The sequence below is a fragment of the Equus asinus genome, chromosome 4 (genome assembly GCF_041296235.1).
Source record: "Equus asinus isolate D_3611 breed Donkey chromosome 4, EquAss-T2T_v2, whole genome shotgun sequence".
NCBI classification, from domain to species: domain Eukaryota; kingdom Metazoa; phylum Chordata; class Mammalia; order Perissodactyla; family Equidae; genus Equus; species Equus asinus.
Genome location: NC_091793.1, coordinates 16,191,990 through 16,219,641, shown reverse-complemented (window position 1 = coordinate 16,219,641; position 27,652 = coordinate 16,191,990). Strand labels below are relative to the sequence as shown.

Here is a 27,652-nt window from a genome sequence, read left to right as displayed (position 1 = left end):
CCTCTCTGAAGTGCGTGCCCAGGGCGATCTCTCTGATAGAAGCACTAACCAGCTCAGGGCTTTTTCTCCAAAGCGCATGCAATTTGCCTGGCAGCTTGATGGAAGTCCCTCTCCCAGATGAGTGATGAGTCAGTGGGTCACGGACCCGAGGGTGGGGGGATCCCTAGCTGCCTCGCTCACCATCCTCCTGGAGCGCACTGCCGGCAGGCGCTACAGGACCGGCTGTGCGAGCTGCAGCTCCTGTGGGATCTCCTCCATTTGAGATTCCGTCAAGGCCTAATCGGACACCACCTCTTTCGTGAAGCCTTCCTTGATCCTCCCCCAAACCAGATGCAGGAATGTCGCCCCTCAGATACCCTACCGCAGTTTGAATCTCTCTGATTTGACAGATTCTGCCTTCATTTCAGCAGCTGTTCAGGGGGCACTTCAGTCATTTCTTCCTGAACTCATTCATTCATTCAGCACATGTTTACTGAGCGCCTACTCTGTGCCAGGCAGTGTTCTACGTGTTGGGAAAGCAGTGGGAACACAACAGGCCCAGTTGCCTGAGCACGACCGCAGGCTCAGAGGGGAGGCAGGCACGAAGCCCAGGACATGAGCTGTGTGGTAAGAGCCAGCTCGAGGCAGGGCTGCTCCCTGGCACCGTGGCGGCTGCCAGAGCAAGCAGCATTTTAACCCCGAGCGGAACGTGCAGCCTAGGAAATGCTTGTCTTTCAAATTCCCTAAAGGAACTAAGTTGGGAGAGAGGAAAGAGTAAATAAAAGTCACCCAAGAAATTTCAGAACCCATTTTAGTTCTGAGGGTTATCTTAAAGGCATTAAGTGATACGTGAAATCCTTCTGACCCTCTTAGGTCAGCAGAATCCAAATCTCAGGTGGATGTTAACTGTCGTCGTGCTACTAATGACTGACGTTCAGGAAACACTGTGCGTTTAATCACCGTGTCTGTCTCTCCTTGTCGCCAGTAGTTCCAGCATTAAGAGCAGATAAGCCTTCTGAGCAGTGAGTCTGTGTTAATCACATGAGCGTGATAATTGCTTCCTGACAGGCAGACTTGAAGCGACATAAGCTGGACGGTGAGTGCTGGTAGCTTGACACCATTTGCTTTGATAGACGCGAACGAGGCAAATTATTTCCTAGACAAATGTGAGCCCTTTCCTAGGATGGTAGTGAGTGATGTCAGCGCCTGGGGGGCGGGGGTGGGGCAGGCTGGCTTCTGGCTTTGTGGGGTGGGGGGCGCAGAGGGAGGGAGGGAGGCAGCCGTCTCCCGCCCCGGGGTCGTGAGCCCTGTGGTCGGGGCTGGCTGCCAGGTGTTCCTGGGAAACCCCCATGGGCGTGATGATGTGTTGGGCCAGCTTCCAACACCAGCCCCGCCTCTTTCTAGTAGGCTCCCTAAAAACCAGGCAATGGAGATGGGTTTGAAGGGCTTTTTTTGGTCAGGTTTATTGAGGTATAATTTACATACAGTAAAATTCATCCTTTTTAGATGTACAATTCTGTGAGTTTTGAAAGCCCCCTCTGGCCCCTGTTTCTGCACTGGGTATCAGCCGAGGGGCCCTCATCCCTTTGCTCGTGGCCCCTTTGTTGCCCAAACCAGCAGCAAGGGTGGAGTCCTTCTCACGCTCTGCATCTCTCTGACCTCCCTTTTCTTCTGCCTCATTTCAACCAGAGAAACTTCTCTGCTTTTAAGGGCTGCAGCGATCTGATCGGGCCCACCAGGTAATCTCGGTGATCTCCCCTCTCGGGGTCTGTACCTCGGTCTCCTGGGGCTGCCGTAACAAAGCGCCACGATCTGGGGGCTTTGAAAACAGAAATTTATTCTCTCGCTGTTCTGGAGACCGAAAGTCTGAAATCAGGTGTCAGCAGGGCTGTGCTCCCTCTGAGCCTCTGAGGAGGAGCCTTCCTTGCCTCCTCCCAGCTCCTGGTGGTGGCCGTCCGCCCTGGACGTTCTTTGGCTTGTAGAAGCATCTCTCCGGTCTCTGCCTGGGTCTTCCCCTGGGTTCTCTGTGTGTGTGGATCTGTGTCCAAATTTCCTTTTTTCATAAGGACACCAGTCATATTGGATCAGGGGCCCCCGACTTTAGTATGGCCTCATCGTAACTATGCCTGCAAAGACCCCGTTTCCAGTAAGGTCACATTCCGAAGGACTAGGGGTTAGGATGTGGATGTATGTTTTTGTGGGACACATATCAGCCCATAATGGTACCTTAATCACCTCTGCGGAGCCCCCTTTGCCATGGTGACATGTCCATAGGCTCTGGGATTGGAGCGTGGACATCTTTGGGGGCCATTGTTTGCCACCACACCATGGTCCTGCCCTCCTGGAACTCACAGTCTATTGGCACCTAACACCTGCTCAAGGAGGTGTGGGGTACTGAGACCACTGAACGTGTCTTACCCACACTCGACTGTGGGTGACCTGTTCACTGTCCAGCTCTGTCAATTAAGGGCTAATCTGTGACATCAAAGATAAAAAGTGGTGACCAGCATTGCGCAGTGCCTTAGGCACCTAAGGTGGGGCAGGTAGTGTGGACCTCGCCCAGGCCATGAGAGTTTTAGGAGACAGATGTCAGGAAGGACAGCACAGTGAGCGCAGAGCCTGGCGGCTCCTTCCTTCCCTCCGTTAGGCTGGTGCTGAGGGGGCCAGCTGTAAGGGAGGCTAGAGTGCTGGGTCATGGGGTCTGTAGGACTCTCCCAGCTCCGTGTCCCTGTTCATAGAAGGAGGAATGTCATGAGGGATGTCATGTCATGCTCATTCCCCTGGGGGAGGTCTTCTCTGAGCCCCTTCCCCGCACTGTCTCCATCTAACATGGCAGCTGCTTTCATTGTCGTCTCTCCTCTGACTCTCTTGCTGGAACAGCAGCACCGTGGGCCATGATGTTTGTCTGTCTCCTTCACTCTGTACCCAGAGGGGCTACAACATGGCCCAGCATGGGAGGTACCTAAAACTGTCTGCCCAGTGAACAGAGCCTTCCTCTCTACTTAATGGTCTGTGCCCTCCTGCTTGTGGAAAAGATGACAATTTTTCTGTCCTAAAATTTTATTAGGAAGCTGTTGTTTGCCTGAATCTGAGGAAAACCTTAAGAACATCTAATTGTTTCCCTATATTCCAGTCTATGGATTTTATTGAAGAGACAGAAATACTTCTTGGTAGCTCTGGAAGTAAAAAAAATAAAGAGAAAAAGCACCATTTCAAACTGTGGAGCTGATAAATATTCATGACTATTGAGTGCTTTGTACATGTTAAGATGCTGGCTCCATTTCTGGTAATGGCTTAGTAGTTTGGAAGTCAACTCAAAAAGGTGGACAGAGTCTTTAAACACATGCCGAGGTGTTGGAGAGCTCATGAGGTAGTGAACCCTTGCCAGGCTGAGGTCTGGAGAAGATGGAAACTTGACATTTGGGGTCATTTTGTCTCTGGGTGTTGGCCAGTTTATGGAAGACGCACTTAAGAACCTAGTAGCACTTCTGTGGGGCCAGGAGTCAAAGTTTGGGATATAAAACCTGTGAGAAGGGAAAACCCTGGTAAACATCCCAAACTTTGGGTTGGGACCCCAAAAAGCTGCCCTCTAGAAGTACAGGTGATCTGGAAATGGATCAGCTGCTCAAGGACTGACGCCCGGTTCTACCTAATCTCAATCCTTGAGGTTGGATTAAGGTGATCCCAGATCGCTAGGACTTCCCATCCCTGCAGAAGCAAACGGATATGCTCTCTGCAGGAACAAAGCAGCACCAAGGCCTCTATTTCTAAGAACACATTTTCAAGTACAGGCAATCCTTGCTTTGCATAGTTCCATGATGCACGAATTTCAGTGACCACAGGTAGTTAAATAGTAACACCAGTCACCCAACAACGCGGCTCAAGTTTCATAACCAGACATAAGAACTGTGAGCAGTTGCATAGAGCACAGCCTCTGCTGTCAGCTCTCCACAAATCACAACACAGATAACAGACGTGCGTCAGGATCAGTGACCAATCCCGTCACTCCTTTCAAAGCCAGTCTGTGATTGGTCTCTGCACGTCTGTCATTCTGTTCCCGCGCAGAGAGCAAAGTGCATAGTTGTGTTGCCTCCTTGTCTCCCAGTGATAAGCCCACGTGGCATTTTATGAAAACGGAAAAGTGGAAGAGGAATTGGCCAACAAAGATGAAAGTGCATTTATTTAAATGAAATATGAAATAAAATAAGTGAAAAATGATAATTCTGGAAGAATCAGATGTAAACGGAATTGTAGAAAAAATAGGGGACCATGGAAATGTGGACACTGCTGACATTCGAGACTCTAGATGGGCAGCCAGAAGGACTTAGTGAAAGTGACTAAACATAAACAAAGAAAGCAGTTGGGATGAAAAAGATGAAGATATCCTAGAGGAAGTGATCCCAGCAAAAAAATCACTTTAAAAGGAACTCGCTAGATAGTTCATGACATTGAAAGTGCAAAGGATAAAATGTTGGAAGGTGATCCAGGCTGAGAAGTATGACTGTTCGCTAAGCCGCAGAAAAGATCTTCACTCCGTATTGGAAGTTATACAATGAGAAGGCAAGCCTGGTTCGAACTATTCTTGATAAGTTTTTTACGAAGAAATAAAACAGTTTAATTCTCAGTGCTCCTAATGTTTTAAATTACAATGTATTAAATAAACACTAGTTTTACCATATTTTTTATTTCCCTGTGCATTTACGACTGATAATAAGAGATGTTTCATGTTTTGACAAAAAATTTTAAAGATCAAGGAGCAGTTGTAATCTTTGCCATTAATTAATAAAATCACTTTGCACGTTTCTGCTTGCATGATTTTTTTTATGGTCATGCACTACCATGCAAATCAAGACTGTTTGTGTACACTAATGCCACACAACAAAACCAACGAAACCTACGAGGAGAGAAGACCTCATGAACCAGCAGAAATAATAGATGATAGCAACAGACCCACATGACTCTAAATATTAGACTTGTAAAACAGAAACTTTAAAATAACGTTGCTTACTATATTCAAGAAGAAGTAAGATAAGGTTGGTAATTTTGGTAGAGTACTAAACATTGTATTTTTAAAAAGGACATTGACTTGAAAGATAACCAAGTAGAAATTATAAAACTGAAAAATGAAAAAACTGAAAGTACATTCTCTGGAGGTAGAGGTAACAGCAGAGTAGACACAACTGATGAGAGAATTGGTGAATTATAAGATAGGTTAGAAAAAAATATCTAAAATGAAGCACAAAGAGACAAAAGGATGGAAATAAAAATGTGGAGGATATAGTGATGAATTCTGTCATATGTGTAATTGGAATCCTAGGAGGATAAGAGAGAGAGAATGGAGTAGAGGCAATATTTAAAGAGAGAGTGGCTGAAGTTATTCCAACACTGATGAAAGATGTCAAGTCACAAATTCAAGAATCCCAAAGAACTGCAAGCAGAGTTAGAATCAAGGAAAAATCCGTACCTAGACACACTATCATAAAATTGCTGGCAAAAAAGACAAAGTGATAATCTTAAGAGAAGCTAGAAGTTAAAAAACAAACAAACAAAAGCCTTTCAAAGAAGCAACTATTCAGAGATAATTTCTCAACCAAAACAATGGAAGCCAGAAGACAATGAAAAGACATCTTCAATGTTCTGAAAGTTGGATTTATTCCAGGAATACAAGGTTAGTTTAACATTTAAAAAGTAATCAAGCATCAAAAAAGATGAAATGCGTAGGGATAAAATGCATGAGACCTGTACAGTGGAGTCTGCAAGCCCTTCTTCCCACAACGATCTGCAGATTCCAAGCGATCAGGGTGCAATCTCAGCATGCCTATCTGTAGAATCTGACAAAGTGATTCTAAAGTTATGTGGAAACATAACTAAACAACTTGGAAAAAGAACACAGTTGGAGGACTTAGACTACCTGATTTCAAGAATCGTGATCGAGCTGCAGTACTCAAGACAATATGGTATCAATATGAAAAAATACAGAGAATGGAACAGAATAGCAAGTCCAGAAATAGACCTACACATATGGTCAATTGATTTTCAACAAAGTGCCAAGTCACACAGTGGGGAGAGATACTCTCTTCAACACATGGTACTGGAACGATTGGATAGCCATATGCAAAAGAACAAACCTTAACCCTCACCTTACACTACATTTAGTGAAAGAAAAAGAAGAAAAACTTGAAATGGGGCAGACCTAATTGTAAGAGTTTAAACTATAAAATTTCCGGAGGAAAACATAAAGAAATCTTAGTGATTTGAGGTTTAGCAAAGATCTCTTATAACTGATTCAAAAAGTGTGAACTATATGGGGCTGGCCTGGTGGCACAGTGGTTAAGTTCTTGCACTCCACTTCAGTGGCACCGGGTTTGCAGGTTCGGATCCTGGGCATGGACCTAGCACTCCTCGTAAGCCACACACTGTGGTGGTGACCCACATAAAATAGAGGAAGATTGGCAACAGATGTTAGCTCAGGGCCAGTCTTCCTCACAAAAATAAATAATTAAAGTATGAACTATAAAATAAAAAATAAATTGGACTTCATCAAAATTATAAACTTTTGCTCATCAAAAGACACTTAACAAGATGAAAGGGCAAGCCACAAACTTGGAGAAAATATTTGCAAAACATATATCTGACAAAGGACTTGTATCTGGAATATATAAAGAACTCTTACAATTCAATAAAAAGAAGACAAACAACCCAATTAAGAATTAAAGCAAAAATGGGCAAACGAAGGGCACTGAATGGCAAGTAAGCACATGAAAAGATGTTCAGCATCATTGGTCATTAGGAAAATGCAAATTAATAGTAGTAGATACCACTATTAGTGGCACAGAGATATCTACACACCGACTAGAATGGGCTACAGTTAGAGACTGACAAAGAGTGGCTGAGGATGTGGAGCAACAGGAACTCTCATACACTGATGATGGAAATGGAAAATGGTACAGCCACTTGGGGAAACATTTTGGCAAAGATATCACTGACATTATTATCAAAAGTATCATATAACTGAAAGAAGCCCATCTGAAAAGGCTACATACTGTATGATTCCAACTATTTCAAAGGCCGAAAAAAGCAAAACTATAGAGACAGTAAAAAGATGAGTGGTTTCCAGGGGTTAGGGGAAAGAGGGGTGAATAGGGGGAGCAAAGAGGATTTTTAGGGCAGTGAAACTTCTCTGTATGAGCCTGTAATGGTGGCTGCATGTCATTATACATTTGTCCAAATCCATAGACTGTACAAGACCAAGAGTGAACCTTGATGTAAACCAGGGACTTTAGTAAGTAATAATATATTGTTATTGGCTCATCAGTGGTAACAAATGTACCAAGATGTTACTAATAGAAAAACCACGGAGGGGAAGTGAGGAGAGGAGGGCGTATATGAGAACTCTGTACTTTCCACTCAGTTTTTCTGTAAACCTAAAACTGCTCTAAAAAAGTCTATTAATTAAAAATTACATTAAATATATATATAGTAACCTAGGTATAAATCTAAAAAAGTTGTGCAAGACCTACTCAGAAAATTGATGACGTTATTGAGAGAAATTAAAAATAGCCCAATAAATAGATGGCTATACCATGTTCATGGAAGAGACACAATCGGGAGGGTGTAATTCTCATTTGAAAGGCCTCCTGTGTCCCTCGAGGGATATGGCATGCAACACGAAGTACCTGAGGCATGTCAACTGTGTTCAGCTGAACATTGTGGCCTCTCAGAACTGATGACAGACAGTTGAAAAGGCCCTGCAGCCCCTAAATGCACCCTCCCCCAGAATGTCCTAGGATGCACTTCAGGAACTTTACAGCAGAAATTTCTATATTTTTCTTAAACAGGTTGTTTCTGTTTCCTTAGCATTCTTGTTGCTTTAAGGTGCATTCTTCCTTGTTTCTTTAGAAAAGCATGTCTTCTACACCCAGCCTTTGCCCTGTACACACGGCTGGTCTCCTCTGTGTAAGCTCCTTTCATAGGTTCATTATTTAAAATGGTAAGAGTGCTTTTTTTTTTGTAAGAAAGGGAACAATGTTCAGAATGTACCAGTGTTAGATTGACTCACAGTCAATATTTATTGAACACCTGCCGTGTATGAGAGGGGACCGTGCCAGACGTGAATTCGGCCTTAAGGAGTTACGGACAGTTGGGCAGAAAAAGCGTCAGTTGATACCTGTGATGTGAGCAGTGGGCATGCAGAGGAGGGAGGGGGTCCTTCCCCGTGAGTGGATCCAGGAAGGCTTTTGGGGGCAATTGGGACATGCTAAATGTGTGGGAATGGGAGGCATTCCAGGCAAAGGAGTAAGATAGAGTATAGAGGCTGGGAAGCATGAGGTGAGTCTGGCAAATGCTGAGTAGTTTATTTTGACCAGAATACGGGATTTGCAAAGGGAAATAAAGAGAAGATTGATTTATTCAGGATCAAACTTCATCAAATATTTATTAAGTTCTTTCTCGGTGTCGGGCATCGTTCTAAGCACTATGGGTATGTAAGGGGGCAAACCCCACAAAATCCGTTTTCTCATCGAGCCAGCACTGGTGGGAGAGACAGCTGATGAGCAGAGGGAGCTGGTACCCGGCTTGGTGTGTTTGAAGATGCTAAGTGCAGGGGGGGAAGCAAGCATGGAGTCGGGGAGTCGGTGAGCAGGTCAGGAGCACCAGGGAAGGGGAGGGCTGCAAGGGTGGCCTCGCTGAGAAAGTGACCTTTGAGGAAGGACTGGAAGAAAGTGAGAGCGTGACTGGGCAGACGCCAGGATGGGGAGAATTCTGGCAGAGCAGGCAGCCAGGCCAGGCTCGTGCAAGGAGCATGAGGAAGGAATGTCCCAGAAAGGAGGAGGACGTGAGGTCCCAGAGGAGAGGTGGCAGCGGGTCACCGTGGAGGGCCTTGGGGGCATTGTAAAGGTTCTGGTTGTACTCCATGTGAAAGCAGCCCCATGGGAGGAGGGGATGTGACACGCTTGATTTAGCTGTTAAAGGCTCCCTCTGGCTGTCGTCTGGGGCCAGGGACAGAAGCTGCCAGCTGGTCATGAGGCTAACAGGGCTTACAAAGGTCCTGAAGGTGTGCGACTCCGGCGGGCAAGGTGGCGCGATGGGAGAGCGAGAGCCCTGCGCCGCGTGGGGACAGGGGTGGGGGAGGGGGCGAGGGGAGCGGTGACTTTAGGTCTAGCTTGGCATTTAAGCAGCTGCGTGACCTTGGATGTTGCTCATTCTTGGTCTGTTTTCTTACCTGCAAACCCAGGTATTTGGAACTGCGCTTTTCAGAGAGGTCTCTAAGCAGAGGGTGGTCTGATGAGGGTTGTACTTTGGGATGCACCTGGCAGCAACCCCGAGACCCTTGGAGAGGGGAGACAGCCTGCGAGGGAGACAAGAGGAGGCTGTTGCCGGAGTCCAGGTGGGAGGGAGTGACGCTGTGTGTCGGGGTGGAGATGGGTGGATGCGAGTGATTTAAGAAGAAAATGGTCTTTCCAAGCGAACAGCAGACAAACAAACCAGACCATGCTAAGGACCCTAAGCTGTAACTTTGTGCAGACGTGAAACACCAAGGTCATCTCAGGGCGTGCTGGGCACATGGCATGTTGACAGCTGTTCCCGGCTCAGATATGCCCTCTTGTTGGCAGGGTGGCCACAGGGAACCGTCTGCACATAAAGCTTTGTTGCTCTGACAGGCTCCTCAGCAGGCTCGCTCCTGAATTTGGCCGCCGGGAAGCACATAATCAGTTACCCCAGAGGCATGTCTGTCTCTGTCTTCAGATCGCCAGCTCTGGGTCTTATGAATAAACTCTTAGTGGGTTTCCTGTTTCTCTTATTTTTATGCAGAGTTTTACTTTATAGGAGAAAATTCAAATTTTTTTTCTTAAACAGATTGCTTCTGTTCCCTTAGTGTTCTTGTCACTTTAAGTTGCATTCACCCTTGTTTCTTTAGAAAAGGATTTGTTCTAAGACAGGCCAGTGAAGAAAGCACTTGGTTTATTGTTACTAACATTTGCTAAATGTCTGAACTATGTCAGGCTGCTTAAAATCAGTGTTGGGTAGATTTTGTTTCTGTTCTTTTACTCTGTTCTTACTTAGGGATTTACAGAATAATTACATTTCCAGTGTTCTTTTATTTGTCGTGGTGAGTAGGAATTGGAGCTGTGTAGCTCGGGGAACCTCTAGTTCCGAAGAGGAAAGGCTTGTCAACGTTTCCAACTGGCAAACTGACAAGACCGAGGGCATGAAAGTTGCTAGAGAGGCTGGGAGCCTGTGGAGGAAGGCAGCCTCAGAGGGGACAAGGACGCCGCCAGTGAGAGATCCTCATCCACTGTTGCTCCTTCTGTGCAGTTACCAACCGAAAGGAGAATTGAGTACAAATAAGTACTAAAGTGGTTTCTGCGTTCTATTTGGAAACGGAAGGAGAGGTAGAAATGGTATTCCTTAAAAATGCCAATATTGTAAAAGAGAAATAACAGCTTTCGAAGTGTTTCAGAACACTAAAAGGAATGACAACAAAATGCATTATCTGACCCTAGGCTGGATCCTGTACTGGAGGGAAAAAAATGCTATCAAGGACATTATTGGGTCAACTGGCAAAATTTGACTGTGAATCATAGATTAAAGTGTGGTGTCTTTGTTACATTTCCTGATACTGGTAAGGGCACCGTGTTGTGTGAAAGAACATCGCTATCCTTAGCAAGCACGTCTTTCAGTATTGAGGGAGTTGGGGCCATGCTTAAGTAACTACCCCCAGATACACACACACACACACACACACACTTACGCCATGGCTATCTACCCATAAAGAAAAAGCAAGTGAAAAAGCAGATTGGTAGAATGTTAATCGTAAGTGAATATGATAAAGGGTTTACAGTGTTCTTTGTAATATTTTGTGTGTGCAACTTTTCTGTAAGTAAAATTACCTCCAAATAAAAAATGAAATGGCAAACAAAAAAGACAGTTTCTACAGTATATATCCTAGCTACATTTATTACCATGTTTGGATTCTGAAAGCTGCAGATCAGAAAATATGAGTAACGGCTCACCTATCCTTAAAATATCACTCCTAATTTACCTGCCCCTTAGTACTTTTTCTAAGTTAAAAATTTTGAGATAATTGTAGAGTCACATGCAGTTGTAAGGAATATTACAGAGAGATGCCCAGTCCTCTTTACGAGTGTCCCCCATTGGGAAGGTCTTGGCAAACAGCAGCCCAGTCTTACAGTCAGGACATCGACATTGATGCCGTCCAGATACAGAACATTTTCACACCCAGGGATCCCTCGTAAAAGCTGCCCCTGACACTCACCCTCTCCCTCCCACCCCACCCCTTCCTTATCCCTGGCAATCTGTTCCCCATTTCTATCCCTTTGTCGTTTCAAGAATGTTATATAATGAATCATGTGGTATGTAGCTTTCAGGGATTGGCTTTTTTCACTCAGTGTAACTCCCATGAGATTTGTCCCACTTGTTGGGTGTATCAGTACTCATTCCTTTTTATTGCTGCGTAGTATTCCATAGAGTGGATGTATACAGTCGGTGGAAACATCCACTCATCTAGTTTGGGGCTATTATGAATAAAGCTGCTATGAACATTTGTGTACTGGTTTTCAGTTTTTGTTTCATATAACTCTGTTGAGATGTAATTTATATACCGTACAACACTGGTTTGAAGTGTACAATTCCATGGCTTTTCTTATACCTACAGGGTTGTGCAACCATTACCACAATCTAGTTTTAGAATTTTTCCATCACCCCTGAAAGAAACCACATACCCATTATTGATCACTCCTCATTCCCTGCACCCCCCCACCCCCACACAGCCCTAGGCAGCCACTGATGTGCTTTCTGTCTCTACGATTTGCATATCGTGGACATCTCATAAAAATGGATTCGTACCTTCTATGTTCTCCTGTGACTGGCTTCTTTCACTTAGCATAATGTTTTCAAGGATCTTCCATGTTGTAGCATCAATCAATACTTCATTGCCTTTTATTGCCAAAAATATTATACATTGTATAGATACAGTCCATTTCATTTATCCGTTAATCAGTTGGTGGACATTTGAGTAGTTTCCACTCTTTGGCTGTGATGAACATTCATGTTTAAGTTTTTGTGTAGATGTATGTTTTCATTTCTCTGGAAGTGGAATTGCTGTGTCGTATGGTAACTGTGTGTAACTTTTTTGAGGAACTGCCAAACTGTTTTCCAAATGGCAACATCGTTTTGCAGTCTCACTAGCAAATGTGTGAGGGTTCCAGTTCCTCCATATCTTTGCCAATACTTGTTACATTGTCTGTCTTTTTAAACACAGCCTCCTGGTGGGCGTGAACTGGTGCCTCATTGTGCTTTTCATTTGTGTTTCCCTCATGACCAACGACACCAAGCCTCTTTTCATGTGCCTACTGGCCATTCGTGTATCTTCTTTGGAGAAATGTCTGTTTAAATCCTTTGCTCATTTTTTAATTAGGATATTTTCTTTTTATTGTTGAGTTGTAAGAGTGCTTTAGGTATTCTGGATACGAGTCTCTTATCAGATGTATGATTTACAAATATTTTCTCCCATTTGGTGAGTTGTGTTTCCACTTTCTCGAGGTAGTGTTTATAGCACAAAAATTTTTAATTTTGATGTCCAATTTATTAATTTTTTTTCTTTTGTTACTTGTGCTCTTTGTGTGTGTACAGGTTTTTACGTGAATATAAGTTTTCATTTCACTGGGATAAATGCCCAAGAGGCACTCGCTGGGTCAGATGGTAGTTGTACGTTTAATTTGATAAGAAACCGCCCAGCTGCTTTCCAGAGTGGCTGTCCCGTTTTACGTTCCCCCCAGCATTGTCTGAGCACTCCTCTTCATCTGCGTCCTCACTGGCATTTGGTGGCGTTGCTATCTTTTGTTTTAGCTGTTCTGATAATCGTGCAGTGATATCTTCTTTTTTTTTTTTAAAGATTGGCACCTGGGCTAACAACTGTTGCCAATCTTTTTTTTTTTTTTCTGCTTTATCTCCCCAAAACCCCCCTGTACACAGTTGTGTATCCTAGTTGCCGGTCCTTCTAGTTGTGGGATGTGGGACGCCACCTCAACGTGGCCTGACGAGCGGTGCCATGTCCGCGCCCAGGATCCGAACCCTGGGCCGCAGCAGCAGAGTGCGCAAACTTAACCACTCGGCCACGGAGCCGGCCCCTCGTGCAGTGACATCTTATTGTGATTTTCATCTGTAGATCCCTAGCGGCTAATGATGTGGGACATCTTTTCCTGTGATTATCTTGTCATCTGTATGTTCTCTTTGGTAAAATGACTCTGCCCATTTTCTAATTGTAGTTTTGTTTTTTTAATTGTTCATGTTTGAAAGTTCTTTATATATTCGAGATACTAATTCATTGTCAGATAAGTGGTTTGCAAATATTTTCACCCAAACTGAACTTGTCTTTTTATCCTCTTCATAGGGTCTTTTGCAGACCATTTTTAATTTTGATGAGATCCAATTTATCGATTTTTCCTTTTAGGAGTTATGCTTCTAGTGTCAACCCTAAGAACTCTTTACTTAGCCGTAGATCCTGAATATTTTTTCCTATGTCCACTCTAAAAGCTTTATGGTTTTACATTCTACGTGTAAGTCCATGATCCGTTGTGAGTTAACTCTTGTGTAAGAAGTGACCCTTACGTTGAGGTTCACTTTTTTATCGTGGATGTCCGTTTGCTCCAGCACCCCTTGTCGAAAACGTTGTCCTTCCTGCATTGAATTGCTTTTTCGTTTTTATCGAAAGTCAGTTGGGCATATTTGCGTGGGTCTGGCTCAGGGTTTTCCGGTCTGTTCCATTGGTCTGTGTGTCCGTCCCTTCGCCAACACCGCGCTGTCTTGATTACTGAGCAGGTCTTCAGGTTGGGTGGCGTCATTCCTCCCACCTCATCCTTCTCTGTCGTGGTGGTTGTAACCCTTCTGGGGCATGTATCTTTCCGTATAAATTTAAGAGGAGACCTGTCTGTGTTTCCGAGAAATCTTGCTGGGGTTTTGACGGAACTGTGTTAGGCCTTTGCTTTGGGGAAAATTAACCTCTTTCTTGTGTTGAGTCTTCCAATCCGTGACCAGGGTATGTTTCTTCTTTATTTAGGTCTTCTTTGACCTTTTCCATCAGCACTTTGTAATTTTCAGTATACAGATCCCGTATCTGTTTTCTTAAGCTTCTACCTAAGTATTTCGTTTTCTTTAGAGTGACTGTAAATGGCATCGTTTTAAATGTTCGTTTCTGCATGTTTACTGTTAGTAGATAGAAATATAATGTATTTTTGTGTGTTGGTCTTGCAACCTTGCTGAACTTGCTTACTAGTTCCAAGAAGTTTTTTATGGATTCCTGGGGATTTCCTACCTAGACAATCATATCATCTGTAAATAAGGATGGTTTTATTTTTTCCTTTTCATCTGTATGCCTTTGGTTTTTTTCTTGCCTTGTTAACAGTGGCTAGAACTTCTAGCACTATGTTGAACGGAGTTGTGCAAGTGGGCGTCTTTGCCTGGCTCCTGATCTTGGGGGAGAGCATTGAGCCTTCCATCCTCGAACATGGTGGTAGGCTTTTGTCGGTGTTCTTTACCAAGTTGAGATAGATCTTCTCTATTCCAAACTTGCTCTGAGTTTTTATTATGCATGGGTATTAGATTTTGTAAAATACTTTTTCTGCATTAATTAATATGATTATATGATTTTCTTTAAAATTTTTTTTTTTGTGGAAGATTAGCCCTGAGCTAACTACTGCCAATCCTCCTCTTTTTTTGCTGAGGAAGACTGGCCCTGAGCTCACATCTGTGCCCATCTTCCTCTACTTTATACGTGGGACGCCTACCACAGCATGGCTTGCCAAGCGGTGCCATGTCTGCACCTGGGATCTGAACTGGTGAACCCCAGGCCGCTGAGAAGTGGAACGTGCTAACTTAACCGCTGCACCACCATGCCGGCCCCTGATTTTTCTTTTTTAGTCCGTTGATGTAGTGGATTATGATGATTGGGTTTTTGTTTTGTTTTGTTTTTTATTAATATTATGGTAGATTACAACCTTGTGAGATTTCAGTTGTACATTATTGTTAGTCATGTTGTGGGTACACCACTTCCGCCTTTGTGCCCTCCCCCCCGCCCCTTTCCCTGGTAACCACCGATCAGTTCTCCTTGTCAATATGTTAACTTCCACCTGTGAGTGGAGTCATATAGAGTTCATCTTTCTCTGTCTGGCTTATTTTGCTTAACATAATACCCTCGAGGTCCATCCATGTTGCTGCAAATGGGCCAATTTTGTCCTTTTTTATGGCTGAGTAGTATTCCATTGTGTATATATACCATATCTTCTTTATCCAATTGATGATTGGTTTTTGAATGTTAAACCAGTCTCACATACCTGGAATAGATCCCACTTGGCCATGTGTAAATTCTTTTTGTATGTTTTTGGATTTGATTTGCTAATAGTTTGTTGAGGATTTTTATGTCTAAGCTCACAAACAAAATTGGTCTGTAGTTTTTTGTTTGTTGTTGTTTTCTATTGGCTTTTCTGGCTTTGGTATCAGAGTAATACTAGCTTCATGAAAATGAGTTGGGAAGTATTTCCTCTTCTTCTGTGTTTTGGAAGAGATTGTACAACATTGGTATGGTGTTAATTCTTCTCTAAATGTTTGGTAGAATTTTCCATAAAAACAACTGGGCCTAAAAATTTCTTTTTCAGGGGATTTTTAATCATAGATTCAATTTTTAAATCGTTATACAGCTATTGAGATTGTCCATTTCATCTCGGTTAAATTTTGGTAGTTTGTAGTTTTTGAAGACTTGGTCAGTTTCTTCTGAGCTGTAGAATTTATGAGTCTTAGATTGTTTCTAGTCATTTCTTATTAACTCTTTGCTGTTTGAAGGATCTATAGTGATCTCCTATTTCATTCCTGATATTGGTGATATGTATGTTGTCTTTTTATTTTTCTCAATTTTGCTACAGGTTTTATCAATTTTGTTGATTTTTTTCAAAGAACCAGCTTTTTGTTTCATTGATTTTCTCTATTGTTTTCCTGATCTCAATCCTTTTTTTTTTAAAGACTTTATTTTTCCTTTTTCTCCCCAAAGCCCCCCAGTACATAGTTGTGTATTTTTAGTTGTGGATCCTTCCAGTTGTGGCATGTAGGATGCTGCCACAGTGTGGCCTGATGAGCGGTGCCATGTCGGCGCCCAGGATTCAAACTGGTGAAACCCTGGGCCGCCAAAGCACAGCATGCAAACCTAACCACTCTGCCATGGGGCCGGCCCCTCCTGATTTCAATCTTATTGATTGCTGCTCTGTATTATGTCCTTCCTTCTGCTTACTTTGGGTTTATTTTGCTATTATTTTCCTAGTTTTTTGAGGTAGGAACTTAGATTATTGATTTAAGACTTTTCATCTTCTTTATTGTAAGCACGTAATGCTATGAATTTCCCTCTGAGCACTGCTTTTGCTGCATCCCACATATTTTGATATGTTGTATTTTTATTTTCATTCATTTCTATGTATTTTTAAATTTGCTTTGTGACTTCCTCTTGACCCATAGATTAGTTAGAAGTGTATTGATTTATTTTCAATATTTAGAGGTTTTCCTGTTATCTTTCTATTACTAATTTCTAGTTTGAGTCTATTGTGGTTATAAAATATACCCTATAAGGTTTCAATTCTTTAAAATTTGTGGATGTTTGTTTAATGGCCCAGGATGTGATCTGGCTTGGTGAATGTTGTGTGGGCACTCGAAAAAAACTGTATTCTGCTGTGGTTGGATGGAGTGTTCTGTTTATGTCAGTGAAGTGCTGTCAGTTAATTATGTTGTTCAGATCTTCTGTAACCTTGCTGACTTTCTGTCTTTTAATTGTGTTGGTTGCTAAGAGGGAGGTGTTGAAGTCCCTAACTGTAGTGATGAATGCATCTATTTCTCCTTTCAGCACTTTTGGTTTTTGTTTCATGTATTTTGAGGCTTTCCTATTTGGCACATACATATGTAGGATCGTCGTGTCTTCCTAGTGGATGAATCCTTTTATCATTTTGCCATCCCTTTAGTACTTTTAAAAATAATATGAAAAAGATAAAAATAATCTGCTTGATGACCTGCTAGTCTTCCTCCTTTCCTGTTCTAGTCAGCTTTCATTAATCCTAACATTACATCAGAACTAACATTTTATGTGAAAATTTGATAGTATCATACCCTCTAAGATTCAGAATGAACTCTGAACACTCTTACATAATCTTGATAAACACGGGTTTTTGGATGGGTGTCGGTGTTGGGTTTAGGCAGGGGTTTGAGTGTATCCTCGGAGAAGGAGGTATTTTAGGGTCTTGGGCATATACACAGGAGCTATATCAGGTTCTCAGGTGTACTTCCAAGAAAACATATCAGAATCTTGGGTATTCGCCCAAGGAGGAGTAGCAGAGCCTACTGCTTGAGAGAGGTGGGACTTGAGAGGGTTTACAGGCTATGGTGCAGGTGGAGCGGGGACAAGCAGAGCTTGGCAGACTCTCTTAGTTGAGGAGATGGAGCTGAGAGTCTGGAGAGACCCAAGTGTCTAGTGTTCCCTGGGCGAAGTCCCAGAGGAGGATCACACAGAGAGCACTCTGGAGATCTGCTCAAGTGCTGATTGGTGCATGGATATGAGCAAAACTACCGGAGGCCAAGAAGAGAACCATCTGAGAGGGTCAGAGGGAACAGAGCCCGGCACTCACACGGGGCCGGGAACAGTGCCCGGCACTCACACGGGGCCGGGAACAGTGCCTGTTCCACCTGCCAGTCTGGAAAACCTCATACTTCAAGGGGAATTGGACAGAGTACTCAGCAGGATCTTGCCTCGGTAGTGGGGACTGAGTATGCTGGACTACATACTGCCGTGCTTCTGCCGAGCAAATGTCAAAAATAAGATAGAAAAGGATTGAGCTTTTTTCCAAGTAATGTAACTGCATTCCAGAACAAAGATCAAGACTATTCATAGGGGGTCCAGTCCCTGCTGTGTGCAGGCGCAGAGCAGAGGGCTCTCCTCATCACTGGGCGCTGCTTGTGGGCTTGTGACTCTGTCACAGTGGTGGCCACTCGTCTCCGGCAGCATGAGAGGCTTCAGCAGCAAGGAGCACACCGCGCCCTTCACCCTCAAGTACTGAGTCTTCCTCAAAAATGAAAAAGCACTATATATATATCTCTCCATTTCGTGATATTCCAATTTATGCAGATGAGGATGTGTTCCACACGGTGGTTGAAGCGCCACTCTGGTCTAAGACAAAGATGGAGATTTGCTACAAAGGACCCTTTCAAACCAATTAAACAAGAAGTGACGAAAGGAAAACTTCGTTATGTGGCAAATTTGTTCCCTTGTAAAGGATGTATCTGAAACTATGGTGCCATCCCTTAGACTTGGGAAGACCCAGGACATAATGACAAACACACTGGCTGTTGTGGTGAAAATGACCCAATTGATGTGTGTGAAATTGGAAGCAAGGTGTGCTCAAGAGGTGAAATAATCGTGGTGAAATTTCTGGGCATCTTGGCTATGATTGCTGAATGGGAAACCACCTGGAAAGTCATTGCCATTAATGTGGATGATCCTGATGCAGCCAATTATAATGATGTTAATGATGTCAAGCGGCTGAAACCTGGTTACCTGGAAGCTACTGTGGTTTAGAAGGTACAAGCTTCCTGATGGAAAACCAGGGAACCAGTTTGCTTTCCATGCAGAATTTAAAGATAAGGACTTTGCAATTTATATTATTAAAAGCACTCATGACTAGTGGAGAGCAATGGTGACAAAGAAAATCGATGGAATAGGAATCAGTTGCATGAATACCAGGGTGTCTGAGAGTCCCTTCAAGTGTGATCCTGATGCTGCCAAAGCCACTGTGGATGCTTTACCACGGCCATGTGAGTCTGCCTGCACAGTCCCAACAGATGTGGATAAGTGGTTCCATCACCAGAAAAACTAAGGAAATGTCTCCGGAATACAAGCTTATATTGCCACATCCTGTTCGTCTGGAAGTATTAGATACAAAAGTAGTAGCCTCTCAAAGCTTTAAATTTATAGAACTAACATAACTCAAGCAATTTCTGCTGTGACCAATCCAATATATTCAAAATATATTCCAAGAATACATGTTATCCATCTAAAAGCATTTTTCATATCTCAACTGAGATAACTCTTAGTACATGCTTAAATATCAAAGCAGTTGATAAACTTCTGAGGAAGCAGTTAGTGAGTAAATGTGTAAGGTAAGTAAATATTGGATGTATATATTTACCATGTGTTAGGAAATAAAGTTATTTTGCTGGAAAAAAAAGAATATAGGAATACAAAACTATCCAACACTGAACAAGATAAAATCACAATATTTGGCATCTAATCAAAGATTACTAGGCATGCAAAAAAGCAGGAAAAGAGGATCCATAAGGAGTAGAAAAAACCTGATAAATCAAAGCCTACTACTGACCTACAAAACCTAGAACTGATAGAGAAATTTGATTTAGCAGACAGGGACATTAAAGCAGCTATTATGATGTGTTTCAGATGTTTGAAAAGTTGAGGAGACATAACAAAAGATACAAATTGAACTACACTGAAAACTATAATGTCTGGGATTAAAAATACAGTGGATAGGATTAACAGCCGATTAGACATGGCAGAAGAAAAGATTAGTGAACTTGAAGGTATAGCAATAGAAACTGTCTGAAATGGCATACATAGAGAAAAAAGAATTTTAAAAAATGAAAACAGCATGAGTGAATTGTAGAACAACTTTAAGCAGCCTACTCTATGTATAATTGGAGACCCTGGGGGAAAAAGTGGAGGGCATAAAAAAATATTTGAAGAAACAGTGGGGTCAGTTCATTGGGAAAATCGAACTGGTCTAAAAGTTGATGCATCTAATAGCAAAGCTTTAACATAAATGAAGCAAAAACTGGTAGAACTGCGAGGAGAAGTAGACAAATACACAATTATAGTCAGAGACAATTCATAGAACAAATATAGAGAATATCAGCAAGGATATAGTAGAAGATTTGAACAATACCATCAACCGAGTTGATCTAATTGACATTTATATATAGAACAGTCCACCCAACAACAGCAGAATATACATTATTTTCAAGTGCACACAGAGAATTTACCAAGATAGACCATATTCTGGGCCATAAAACAAGTCTCAATAAATTTGAAAAGACTCAAGTCATACAGAGTAGATTCTGTAGCCATAATGGAAGTAAATTAGAAATCAATAACATAAACATGACTGAAAAATCACCAAATATTTGGAAACTAAATGACACACTTCCAGATAACCCATGGGTCAATAAAGAAACCAAAAAAGAAATTAGAAAGTATTTTGAACTGAATGAAAATAAAAACAACATATTAAAATTTGTGCAATGCTGCTAAGCAGTATTTAGATGGAAATTTATAGCACCAAACACCTATATTAGAAGAGTAGAAAGGACTCGAATCAATGTCCTAAGGAAACTAGAAAAAGAGGAGCAAATTAAACCCAATGTAACAGAAAAAAAGAATAGTAAAGATGAGAGTGGAAATCAATGAATAGAAAACCAAACCACTGTAGAGAAAATCAATGAGACACAAAGCTGGTTCCTTCAGAAGATCAATAAAATTGATAAATCTCTAGCCTGGCTGATCCAGAAAAAAGAAAAGACACAGATTAATCAATATCTGCAATGAGAGAGTCATTATTACTACAGATTCTACAGATATCAAAAGGGTAACAAGATAATATTATAAACAACTTTATGCCAACAAATTTGACAACTCAGATGAAAAGGACAAATTACTTGAAATACACAGACTTCCAAAACTGAATTCAAGAAGAAATAGGCCACCTGAGTAGCCATACAGCTATTAAACAAATAGAATTTGTCGTTTCAAAGCTCCCCACAAAAAAACCCCAGGATCAGATGACTTCACTGGTAGATTCTACCAAATATCTAAGGAATAGGTAATTCCAGTTCTACATAAAATCTCCCAGAAAATTTAAGAGGGGGGAATACTTTGCAATTCATTCCATGAGACCAGCAATATCTGATACCAAAACGAGACAAAGGCATTACGAGTAAAGAAAACTAAAGACCAATATCTCTTGTGAACATAGATGCAAAAATTCTAAACAAAACTTTAGGGCATTGAATTCAACAATATATAGAAAGACTATTATATCATAGCCAAGTGAATATCAGCCTAGGAATGCAAGGATGGTTTAATAGTAAAAAATTAATGTAATTCATTCTTGTAACAGAATGAAAAGGAAAAACTTTTTTATCATTTCAATAGATACAGAAAAAGCATTTGATAAAATTTCGTATTTGTTACTAATAAAAACAACTGCTTTTTTACAGAGGTGCAAAGACAATTCAGTAGATAAAGGACAATGTTTTTCAACAGATGATGCCAGCACAATTGGTTATCCATATGCCCAAAGGGAACTTTGGTCCGTACCTCACACTATATACAAAAATTAACTCAAAATAGATCATAAATCTAAATGTAAAATGTGAAACTATAAAACTTCTAGAAGAAAACACAGGAGAAAATCTTTGTGACCTTGGATTAAGCAAAGATTTAATAGCTATGCCAGCAATAGCACCATCCATAAAAGAAAAAAATGAATTAGTTGGACTTCATCAAAATGAAAACTTTTGCTCTTCAAAAGACAGTTTCATCAAAATGAAAACACGAATTATAGACTGAGAAGAAATCTTTGTAAAGCATAAACCTGATAAATGCAGAATACAGTAAAAACTCTCAAAATTTCACCTGTAATTTTTTAAATGGGCAAGAGATTTGAACAGACATTTCCCCAAAGAAGATAGACGGATAGCCAATAAGCATGTGAAAATGCTCAACATCAGTAGTCATCAGGACAAGGCAAATGACCCTACAACCCCCGTGCTGCTGTTTCTCACAGCTTCTGCAGTGGTGGTAGGATAGCACTGCACACCCAGGGGAATGGCCAAAATTACAAAGACTGAGCATACGAAATGTTGGCCATGATGTGGAGGAGCTGGAACTCTCATGCAGTGCTGGTGGAAATGTAAAGTGATACAAACACTTTGGAAAACAGATTGGCAATTTCTTAAAAAGTTAAACAAACATCTACCATTTGATCCAGCAATCCCATACCTAGGTATTTAGCCAAGAGGAAAGAAAGCGTATGTCCATATGGAGATGGTACGTGAGTGTTTATAGCTGCTCTCTGTCATAGCCAAAACTTGGAAACAATCCAGATGTCCACCCACAGGTGAATGGATAGTCAAACTGTGCTTGCCCACACGTTGGAATAGTACTTTGCGACAAAGAGGTATGAACTACTGATACACGCAACAACGTGGATGAATCTTGAAATAATTATGCTGAGTGAAAGAAACCAGTCAAAATGAGTACATATTGTATATGCTATTTATATAAAACTCTAGAAAATGCAAACTGGTGTGTAGTGACAGAAAGCAGACCAGTGGTGATGGAGGCGTCGGGGGCAAGAGGGAGAGATTATAAATGGGCACGAGGAACATTTTGGGGGTCATGGATGTGTTCACTATCTTGATTGTGATGGTGGTTTCACAGGTGTGAAACTTATGTCAAAGTATGTCAAACCTTATCAAATTGCGTGTTTTATTTATTTATTTAAAGATTGGCTCTGAGCTAACATCTATTGCCAATCTTTTTTTTCTTTCTTTTTTCTCCTTCCCCTTAAAGCCCCCAGTACATAGTTGTATATTATTTTTTTTAAAGATTTTACTTTTCCTTTTTCTCCCCAAAGCCCCCCAGTACATAGTTGTGTATTTTTAGTTGTGGGTCCTTCTAGTTGTGGCATGTGGGACGCTGCCTCAGCATGGCTTCATGAGCAGTGCCATGTCCGTGCCCAGGATTCGAACTGGTGAAACCCTGGGCTGCCAAAGCAGAGCGTGCAAACTTAACCACTCGGCCATGGGGCCGGCCCCATAGTTGTATATTCTAGTTGCAGCTCCTTCTGGTTCTGCTGTGCGGGACGCTGCCTCAGCATGGCCTGATGAGCGGTGCTATGTCTGCATGGTGAGACCCGGGGCCACCTAAGCGGGGCGTGCTGACTTAACCACTCGTCCACGGGGCCAGACCCTTAAATTGCATACTTTAAATATGTACAGATTATTTTATGCCAATTATATGTCAATAAAGTCAGTTTTAAAAAACAAAACAGAACAAAATGATTGGCTGATAACTGGCGCTGGAACTGTAGTCTTGGGTCTGAGGTCTTCGGCCAAGCACTCAAGCACTTCATCTCAAGTGGCCCAACGTGAAGACGCTTACAGAAGCGACTCCATCAGCGGAATGAGTAGACAGTTCTCCATGAAATATGCAAACCGTTAGCAGCGTGAGTACTAGGAATTCCAGTAATCCTCTGGATTTCATTTTGCCGTTATGTTAAACCTCCAATCTTTAAAAGCAAATCAGAATAATTCTGGGGTTTTTTCCCCTCATCTCTAAACTTTACTAAAGACTCTAGCAAAGAATTATATTCATGCCACAGGGCGTCTCCTCTTAACGTAGATAAACTGGGAAGGAAAAACAGCTTGCAGGTGATTCAGAAACTAGATTATCAAATCGCTAACTCGTTGATGGTTGGATTGAAAGCAGGGAAACATTAGCCCTGGGAGATGTTATGCAGTAAGTTATACAGAGGATTATAGCATGGTAGTTAGGAGCGGTAGTTAGGAGCAGAAACTGGAGGCTGGTGGCTGGATTCAATCCCCAGGCAGCTGGTTCGGTGACCCTGGGCGCATTATCGTAACGTCTCTGTACTTGTTTCCTTCTCTGCAAAGTAAACGTTGAAGAGTGCCTCCCTTGTGGAGTGGTTGTGAGGATGAAATGAGTTAATACGTGCTTGGCACGTGGTGAGGACTCAAGGAGTGTCAGCCACCGTCATCAGCATCAACAAAATCTCCAATTTATAGCAGCGTTGTGTCTGAATAATAGCTGGTGATGACACGGTCCTAAAGTTGGCCCTCAAAGTTCTATGAAACTATTAACATGATGCCAGTGAAGTGCAAGCAACTTCTAACGCTGCACTACAAGTTAGACGTCTAGAAAGGGTGCCGTGAGTTAAATTCCATAACTCCATAAAAGGCCATGTTCACCAATAATCACCCCCAATATAACATCAGTACCGCGTGTGACAGCGGGAAGGATTCTAGAGTCTGAGAGAGACACAGTTACCCCACTACAAGAATAGTAAGCTTCCTGCCCTCCCGCCTGATGGATGGTTTATCTGAATACAGAGTTATGAGTTGGAAGTAATTTTCCTTCAGCATTTTAAAGGTCCTTCGCTTCCAGTGCTGCTGTTGAGAAGTCCAGAAGCATTCTGATGCCGGATCTTTTCCATGTGACGTGTTTTCCCCTTCTGAAAGCTCGTAGGATCCTGTAGCATCTTCTCTTGGCCCCCAGTGTGTTGTGAAATTTCCCAGTGATCTGCCTCGATGTGGGGCTGTATCCATCCGTTCGTTGGGAAGGTGGTGGACTCTTTCATCCTGGAAACTTACGGCCTTCATTTCTGGGAAATATTCTTGAGTCCTCTCGCGGCTAATCCCCTTGGCCCGTCTTCCCATTCCCCTCCACTGGGACGCCTTCATTTGGATGAGTGTCCCTCCCGGACTGGTCCTCTCGTTTTCTTCTCTGTTGTCTTGCGTTTCCCATCTCTGTCTTTTCATTTCTTTCTCCTGAAGATTATCTTCGAGCCCCTCTGCTAAGTTTGTGATCATATTATTAATTCCCGAGAGGCTTTTGTTCCCTGAATGCTCCTTTTGGTGGCCTGCTCATCTCTTTCCATGAGTGCAGTGTCCTCTCTTTCCAAGGATATTAATAACGTTCCCCTGCTGGCTTTGTGGCTTTCTTTCTCCCGTGTATTCTTTTCTCCACGTCCAGCTTCCTGTATTCGTTTGTTTGTTGTCCGCTTACCTTCCTCAGGGGTCTGTGACTTGGGGTCTACTTTTGTGTAAAAGTGAGGAACTAAAAGGCTGACTGATGTCTTGGGCAGAACGGTGAGATGACCATTGGGCTTCCTTGTAGAGATCAGGCTGGGAGGGGTGCGGATGGGCTCCTGATGTGCTGACCCTCAGTGCTTGAGAGCTTCCTTCTTCTTAAGTGAAGATATCCCCCAGATAAAATGTTTCAACCCCCTGCCGTGGAAGGAGAGGTGGAGGGAGGGAGCCCCAGAACTCCGTGTTCTGCAGGGAAGAAGCTCCAGGCTGGGAGTCAGCGTTCCAGATGCAGGAACTCACCGAATGCCCGCTTGTGCTTGCGTTGTGGAGCCCCTGCCTTCGCCTGTGTCTGCTGGCCGCCCCCAGTTCAGATCCCGGTTCAAGTTGACCCTTCCCAGAGAATCAAGCCCCCAGTGGCCTGTTAGGACCGGCTGCCAGCGGGGTGGATGGGGGAGGGGATGGAGGACTGGCCTGCTGCTCAGAGCTTCTGCCCGTCCCCCCCCGCTTCCCCCTACTGGGCGCCAGGAGGTTCTGAGGCGCCTCGTACCCCGTTTCCTGGGCTCCCGGGGTCTGCAGGACTAACCACGTGCTTCTTGCTTTTCCCACGCCTGGTTGTTTGCATTCTGCTTTCTCCAGTTTTTGCCTCCGTCTGCTTTCCAGCCTCCAGATGTTTCTATTGCTGTCTCCTCCCTGCTCTTCTCTTCTTCATGGATTTGTACTTTTTGTTTTTGTTTTTTTTTAATCTCTTTACTGTGGTTTCAGAGGGGATTCAGAAAAGAGTGAAACTAAACGCATAGAATTCACCGCTTCATCTCCAAGGCCACCTCTCTTTTACAGAGAAGGAAATGGAGGCTAGAAGCGTTAAGCAAACGGTCGAGGAGCTCAGTGTTGCACGGCTGGTGAGCAGTGCTGGCCGTTTCCACCAACTCCAAAACCTGCACTTCCTAATTATGAGGCTAAGACTAAATTTTGAATTTAAAAAAAATTCTGCAAAGCTGATTTTCCATTTCCTTCCTGAGTGTGCTAACTGCGTTTCTTTTTGAATCTGCAACCTCCCCACACGACACTCGGTACCGGGCTCGTATTCTGTCTCTTGGGTGATTATTGGGGAACGCATCTTGTCATCCACCATCCCCCCCAAAGACTTTGGACTCCTTAAAGGTTAAGAGCTATGTCCTAGTCAGCTGTCTCCCCAGAGTGCCTAATACAGGCCGTGCACAGGCCAATAAAGCTGGAGAGAAACGATAGGAATAAAGTTATCACGTGACATGTCCATTATCTAACTAGAACTGCTCAGGAGAAGTCTTTCCTTTTCCTCTCTCCTTATCCTTATGGAGAAGGATGAAACCAATGAAAATATTATATTGAATATCCCAGATTTGGGCTTTTTTCTTCCCTTTGACTAATTTGCCATAGAGCGGAACACAGAATGAGAAGAGCAGGCATCCATTGTTAGTCGAGCAGGAAAAGCGGAAGGCACACGCTCACTTTGTACCTTAGTGTTATTCATACAAATGTCAAAAAAGTGCTCCTCACCTTGCAGGAGGCTGAACTGTATCGGCCAAGTCATTATCCTGAGTGCGGGCTGCTGAGGAGTTCCCAGAAGGTTCCCTGGGCCTCGTGGGCGCTGGGTGCTCAGAGCCATGCTGGGCGGCTTTTCTCTCATCAGAAACTTCTGGTATTTACCAGTTCCCATAACTTTCTAAGAAGAGTGAGGACCGTTTCCCTCCGGAGTTCCCTGGCTTCTGGACTCTGTTGTGGACCCTGTTCTGTTCTTCTGGTGCTGCTTTTTGTCCGACTTTGGAGAAGTGGAAATACGTTCAGAACTTGTCTGCTCTGACAAAATCCAATACCGTTGACTTAATCTAAAAACCGAAGCAGAAAGTTTTAGAAATGGACATATCTCTTTATCAGCTTCTTCTGTCAACAAAACCAAAACTGACCTCCAGGATATACAGCTTCACCAGAAGTCGTTATCTTGCTCCCTGGCTCCTTGGGTCGGAGCACATTCGGACTTCCGCTGAGTTGGCCCCAAAAGCTAAGGAAAAAGGGGAGGGACTTTTCTCTGTCCTTTAAAACCAGTATCACACGTTCGTCAGCGACTCTAGACACTGTAGGATCGGCAGTATAGCAATATGGTGAGATAGAAACACAATATTCTAAAATAGAAATACAATAATAAGTAAAGTAGAAGTACATTCTGAAATATCCTAAAATAGAAATTCAGTATGTAGCTGGATGCCATCTGTCAGCTTGAGTAATCTGCTTCGTGTTGTGTGATTTTGTTTAAGTAACTGAAGTCCTTCATGTGTCTCAGACGTTTATCCTTGGTTACTTGCAGTTTCTACTCTGAATTTTGTCTTCTTCCCCTTCCGTTTGTGGTTCAGCTCAGTGCATCCAAGGGTGTATTTTGTGCAATACGCTTGAATAAGGCCTGGTCTTGCCTTAGGGGACATTCTAGTTCGAGGAAGAGCAGCCAGGCAGAGGGAAGAGCGTGGTGAAAGGATAAAGGCGTGGGGTGGGGGTGAGGACGAGGGATTCCCAGGAGGGAAGGAGGGAGGAGAACCCCCATGTCCGGTCCATCGTCCGCAAACATTCAGAACAAGCTGCATGTGCGTTTTACCAACCCCGATTTACAGTTATTGAAGTGCAAGTATTCAAGGTCATGGAGAGCACTGCCCTCTCCCCTGAGGACGGGGCTTGATCTTGCCTAGATGCTGCTGCTAAT

At 42.9% G+C, this 27,652-nt stretch overlaps 1 protein-coding gene and 1 pseudogene across 14 annotated transcripts in view; both read left to right on the top strand.

The window, feature by feature from the left end:
• Window positions 1–27,652, top strand: part of PPARA (peroxisome proliferator activated receptor alpha) — a 72,331-nt gene that overhangs the window by 9,184 nt on the left and 35,495 nt on the right. The window lies entirely within an intron of this gene.
• On the top strand, window positions 1,265–26,466 carry LOC139045017 (inorganic pyrophosphatase-like; annotated as a pseudogene).